At 40.4% G+C, this 4570-nt stretch overlaps 1 non-coding gene across 1 annotated transcript; it reads right to left on the bottom strand.

Moving 5' to 3' along the window:
* Nucleotides 1–651: 651 nt before the first annotated feature.
* TRNAW-CCA (transfer RNA tryptophan (anticodon CCA)) lies at nt 652–724 on the bottom strand. The gene has a single exon. It is a non-coding gene; the product is annotated as a tRNA-Trp (tRNA).
* Nucleotides 725–4570: the final 3846 nt, after the last annotated feature.

The following is a 4570-nucleotide window of genomic DNA, read 5'->3' as shown; positions in this document are numbered from 1 at the left end:
GGGAGGCCAGGCGACTCCACCCATCCAGGATTCAAGCCCAGGCAGGGAGGCTCCAGTCTCAGGGCTCATCTTCACCACCACAGCGGGCTATATAGTTATTTCCAGAATGTTTTTACAATACAGTAATTTTTTATGTCTAGGACTTAATAATTGGCATAAGGAAAGCTGAACACTTTGTTCTATGCAAGCTTTCAATAAATGTTGTGGGTGAATGAATGAGTATACAAATGTAGAAGATCACAGGTTTTCTCTCAGTTGCCTCCGCCAATCACTAATAATTTTCTTCTTCCCCTTCTCACTGCCCACCCTCCACCCTACCAGCTTGGTTAATGATAAATTTATTCTGTCTTCCCTCTGCTCAGTCTTAACCAATAGGCTTACACTTCTCATCCTTCAGTAATTGGACATCCTGCTTAGGACCCACAAAGGGAGCAGGTGGTCCAGGCAGTCCAGTGGGGATGTGGGACACAAGGTGAGACCCCAGGAGAAGCACCAGTTTAGAGCCAGAGGCACTGAGAAGAGACAGAGATCGTATTCATTTGGGGAACACAGGGACTTCTTCTTTTTTTAAAAAAAAATATTTTATTTATTTGGCTGCGCCAGGTCTTAGGTGCGGCAGGCGGGATCTTAGTTGCGGCAAACGGGATCTAGTTCCCTGACCAGGGATCGAACCTGGGCCCCCTGCATTTGGAGCACAGAGTCTTAACCACTGGACCACCAGGGAAGTCCCAACACAGGGAATTCTAAGACTGAAACTCTCTTGCCTCATCCTCCAAGATCTGCACCAGCCATAGGATGCATCATTCATTCATTCAACATTTATTGAGCATCTGCTATGTGCCAACACCGTGTTAAGCCTCAGACACATATGGCACTGAATAAGAAAGACACTCTCACTTCTTCTCATTATGATTATTACCTCTCCCCCAATACACACAACTCACGCAACCTTATTCTCTTAATCTTAATCTCTTCATTACTCATCTCTACATCTTATTGGGACTGTCTCTCTCTGGGACTTCATTGATTGTCTGTATGGAGATCATTATTCATTCATTTATATATTAAATGAGCATCTACTATGTGACAAACACTGTTCTAGGTGCAGGGGATATGATAATGAAGCAAAGTAGAGAGGGTTTCTTCACTCAAGGGGTTTGTAATAATCCTCAAGTCTATCTACACTTGCTATCCTTTCTTCTCTCAGCTTCTTTAAAAGACATTAAATCATATAAATAATTATAACAATATGCTGTTTTATTTTTAATATATAAAGATACAATAGTTATAACAATAATAGTACAACAAAGAGGAGGAGGGAATGGAGCTATAAAGGAGTAAAGTTTCTTGATTTCACTAAAATTGAGTTAGTATAAATTTAAACTAGGTTCTGGGAGTTCCCTGGTGGTCTAGTGTTAAGATTTTTGTCGAGAATCTATAAATAAAATAACTCAATTAAAAATAAAAAGATAACACAAAAAGTAACTCAAATAAAAAGACAAATAACCCAATTAAAAATGGGCAAAGGGGACTTCCCTGGTGGTGCAGTGGTTAGGAATCCGCCTGCCAATGCAGGGGACACGGGTTCGAGCCCTGGTCCGGGAAGATCCCACACGCCACGGAGCAATAAGCCCGTGTGCCACAACTACTGAGCCTGTGTGCCACAACTACTGAAGCCCGTGTGCCTACGGACTCTCAACCACTGCGCCACCAGGGAAGCCCGAGTAGCCCCTGTTTGCCGCAACTAGAAAAAGTCTGGGTGAAGCAACGAAGTCACAACGCAGCCAAAAGTAAATAAATAAATTTATTTAAAAATAAATAAAAATAATAAAAAATAATAAAAAATAAAAATGGGCAAAGGATCTAAATAGATATTTCTCCAAAGAAGATATACAGATGGCCACTGAAAACATATAAAGATGCTCAACGTCATGAGCCATCAGGGAATGCAAAACCACAATGAGATACCCCTTCACACCCACTAGGATGGCTAGAATAAAAAAGACAGGTAATAACAAGTGTTAGAGAGGATGTGGAGGAACTGGAAACTTCATACACTGCTGGTGGGAATGTGAAATGGTGCAGCGCCTTGAAAAACAATCTGTCAGTTTTTAAAACAGTTGAATATAGTTATCTCATAAACTAGCAATTCCTCTCCTAGGTATATACCTTAGAGAAATGAAAACATGTCCACACAAAAACTTATATACAAATGTTCATAGCAGCATAATTCATAATAGCTAAAAAGTAGAAACAACCCAAATATCCATCAACTGATGAATGGATAAATAAAATAGCTCCATTCCCTCCTCCTCTTTGTTGTACTATTATTGTTACAACTATTGTATCTTTATATGTTAAAAATAAAACAACATATTGTTATAATTATTCATTTATATGATTTTTATTTTATTTATTTATTTTATTTATTTTTATTCATCAATAAAAAGAAATGAAGTACTGACATACGTACAGCAAGGACAAACCTTGAAAACATTCTGCTAGGTGAAAGAAGCAGTCATAAAGGACCGTATATTGTATGATCCCATTTACATGAAGTGTTCAGAATAGGCAAATCTATAGCAACAGAAAGTAGATTAGTGGTTGGCTAGGGCTTAGAGGGAGGAGTTGGGGACACTGGCTAAGCAGAGCAACATTTCTTTTTAGGGTAATGAAAATATTCTAAAATTGATTGTGGTGATGTAAATATGCACAGCTCTGTGAATATACTAAAAGTCGTTGAACTGTATACTTTAAATGAGTCAATTGCATGGTATTTGAATTACATCTTAATAAAGCTGTTAAAATACATTTGAAACAATTAAGAAAATTAAAATGTTACACTAGAAAATATTCACTTAATGCAAACTACCCAGCCAGCTGCCTTCAAATCTTTTTCCTACTACCCTGACCATATTTTTGGATTACATTCAACCTTCTGATTCCAGACCATTCATGTTCCCTTTCTGCCATTCACATTTCTGCGCATATCTTCCATCCTAGCTCACTTTCTGTTTTTTGGCTGCGCCGCACGGCATGTGAGACCTTAGTTCCAGGACCTGGGATTGAACCTGCACCCCCTGCAGTGGAAAAGTGCAGAGTCTTAACTACTGGACCACCAGGGAAGTCCCTCCAGCTTGCATTCTTTTTTTTTTTTTTTTTTTTTTTTTTTGCGGTACGCGGGGCTCTTACTGTTGTGGCCTCTCCGATTGCGGAGCACAGGCTCCGGACGCGCAGACCCAGCGGCCATGGCTCACGGGCCCAGCCGCTCCGCGGCACGTGGGATCTTCCTGGACCGGGGCACGAACCTGTGTCCCCTGCATCGGCAGGCAGACTCCCAACCACTGCGCCACCAGGGAAGCTCCAGCTTGCATTCTTAACAGCTATCTCCCCTTTCAGACTTTTATTTAGATCTTGCCTGCTGTTCTTTGCCTACACTGTCCAAAATGGCTAGAACAAAGAATTACAGAATGTTAGAAACGGAGGACACTTCAGTGGTCCTTCCCTCCCAGCCCTTCACTTTAGGGCTTAGGAGACAAGGGCCAGAGAGATTACATGACTAGTCCCTAGTTCCCAAAATACTTCGTCTTTGGCCCACCTCTTCCAAAAAGCCTTCATTCATTAAGTGAACACTTCCTTATCTTTCTACCCAATCTCTGACACCATTCTTTATTCTACTACTGAACTGTACCAAATGCATTGATCTCAAGATGTCATTCACATTCAAACACAAATTTTGCATCCCAGAGGGAAAAAAGCAGCGCTTTTATCTCCATGGCTACTATATCTGCCGTCTCAGCTGCTGTAGCTTTTTCTTCTTCTGTTGTCATGAACAATTTAAAATTCATAGGAGTATGGACAGCAAGGGGGGAAAGCGGGGGTGGGGATGGGGTGGGGTGGTGGGGTGGGGGGTGGGGGTAGGGGGGATGAACTGGGAGATTGGGATTGACATGTATACACGAATATGTATAAAATAGATAACTAATAAGAACCTGCTGTATAAAAAAAATAAAATAAACTTTCAATAAAATAAAAGAAAATTCATAGGAGGCTGGCCTCAAACCAACCAGGAGCAAACACAGGGAAAACCCCCCACCCGGTTTCCATAAAGGACATTCCCTCAACTTACTTCACAGAAAACCATTCCTGAGGTCTTCAGTAAAGAGCAATTTAGCCCATAGAAAATACAGCATCTCCACATTTTTAAATGCTCTCAGGAAAGAAAATGGTAATAAAGGGTATTTACTTGTCTTTATAGGTCGATACCAGTAGGTATACCAGGATCAAAGATTAGTTGTTGTTTTAAATCAACTAAATATTCATCTTGATGAGAAATAGAACATCCTCTAGGGAGGCAGGAAATTCATAAATCATGTAGGTATAAGCAGTCATTCTGGATTTTACATGAAGAGAAAATACATTAATACCAAACTGGCCTTCCGTGTGAAGGGAGTAACAGTAAATAATAATGTAAATACATTAAAGAACATGAGCCATGAAGTCAAAGATCACACAGGCCTACCTGGCTTGGAAAAGCAAAATTCACTGCTCTCTAAAAGGAGAGGAAGGG

This window comes from Delphinapterus leucas, chromosome 3 (genome assembly GCF_059928025.1).
Source record: "Delphinapterus leucas isolate spDelLeu-1000000601 "Yukka" chromosome 3, BTC_Dleu_Yukka2, whole genome shotgun sequence".
NCBI classification, from domain to species: domain Eukaryota; kingdom Metazoa; phylum Chordata; class Mammalia; order Artiodactyla; family Monodontidae; genus Delphinapterus; species Delphinapterus leucas.
Note: the sequence above shows the minus strand (reverse complement) of the source record. Positions and strands in the feature narration are given on the sequence as shown.